This window comes from Tamandua tetradactyla, chromosome 16 (assembly GCF_023851605.1).
Source record: "Tamandua tetradactyla isolate mTamTet1 chromosome 16, mTamTet1.pri, whole genome shotgun sequence".
In the NCBI taxonomy this organism is placed as follows: Eukaryota; Metazoa; Chordata; class Mammalia; order Pilosa; family Myrmecophagidae; genus Tamandua; species Tamandua tetradactyla.
In genome coordinates, this window is record NC_135342.1 from 53,848,946 (window position 1) to 53,850,534 (window position 1,589).

Here is a 1,589-nt window from a genome sequence, read left to right on the forward strand (position 1 = left end):
CCCTGCCAGGGCAACTGGGGGACCTTTGACGTCCAGGGCCCTCCTCCTGCCCAGGAAGTGCGTGGTGAGTAAGGCCTGCATGTGGAAGGGACAACTGAGAGGGGAGTGTCACTCTTTTCCTGCTCTCCTGCTCAGGCCCCTCCAGGCCCAGGGCCAGTTCAGGTCCTCTTCATGGAAAGACCTTATCTGCTCCTCCCCTCACGCAGCAAAAGGATTGATGATACTTTCTTTTTGTTGCAGATTTCCAGTCCCATTTGAATTGAATCAAATGTGAGACATTTTCAAACAAGTGGAGTTACACAGATAGATATTCATAAGATTAGAGAACTTTGTCCCTGGCTTTCCCTGTAGGGAGAGACTGAGGTCTTCCAGACCTTACTGTCTTCCACATGGTCCTTACCCCTTCTTAGGAGCAAAGTGAGATGGAAAAGCCTCCAGGCAAGAAAAAGAAAACACAGATTCCAAGGGAAGAAGTAGATGTGCAGAAGGACATGCTCCAAGAAGAACTGCCAGAAAAGAAAAAGTCAAACAAAAGGTCCACTTTGGCCAAAAAACACAATAAACAGTGATGTCTGAGCCCGGAAGACAAGGAGCATCTGTTGAATGCCTTGGATGGCTTTGAGGGCATTCCTGTGTTCACTCCTTTTCAGAGAAAGACGTTCTACATACGCAATGAATGTGGATGAATCTTTAAGCAGAAGACTGGCCATATTCAACATGCGCAAGTTCACACTGTAGAGAAGCCCTTTCAGTGTGTTCAGATCAGGAAAATGTTCAGACATAGTTCTGATGTCAGCAAAACACCAGATAATCCAAATCAGAGAAAAGCCATTTACTGCAGTAGATGCAGGAAAATCTTCAACTAAAGTTCAAATCTCCTGAAGCATCAGAAAACTCACAGTGGGGAGAAGCCATATCAATGTAAGGAGTGTGGGAAAACCTTCGTCTACAGTTCATGTCTCATTCTGCATCTGAAATGCTGCCCACTGAAGAAACATTGAACATGGGGAAAGTTGTTAGTGAAGTTCAAGCAATAATGAGCAACAAAGAGTTTGTGCCAATGGGAAGGTTTCACAGGAAACCCTTCGTTTGTGACTTGTTCCTTACCCAGCATCTCCTGATCAATGCCAGGGACGAGAGGAGTTAACCCCACCAATTATGGGGACACCGAGGTATGACAAAAGTCCTTTCCAGTTCACAGAATCTTTGGATCAAGACTCTGTGACAGGGTGGGCTGCTTTTGCAGTTACTTAGGTGCTGCTCTTCACTCAGCACCAATGGCAGATGAGGAACTAAATGCTGTCACTTGATGAGATCTTGGGTCCCCTGAGAACAGGCCCTGTAGGAGAGGGGTCTCTGGTGGCAAGCGGCCAGCACTATCCAGAGTCACTTCTTGTGCATGTCCATTGGGCTTACGCCCTGACACTTGCACCTTTTCCACATTTCAGTCTGCAGACTCTAGGCCCACTGGGATCCTGAGCACACCCCTATGCAGCCTGGAAGGATTTCTGCCCACACTGTGGTGAAGGGCAGTATGACAGGAGATCAGAAGCCCCAAGCTAGATAACATGCTTCTGGGGTGGGTCGTG

At 47.5% G+C, this 1,589-nt stretch overlaps 1 pseudogene; it reads left to right on the forward strand.

Annotated features, from left to right (window-relative positions):
- Nucleotides 1-422: 422 nt before the first annotated feature.
- On the forward strand, nt 423-1,001 carry LOC143658441 (zinc finger protein 41 homolog; annotated as a pseudogene).
- The last annotated feature ends 588 nt before the right edge of the window (nt 1,002-1,589 follow it).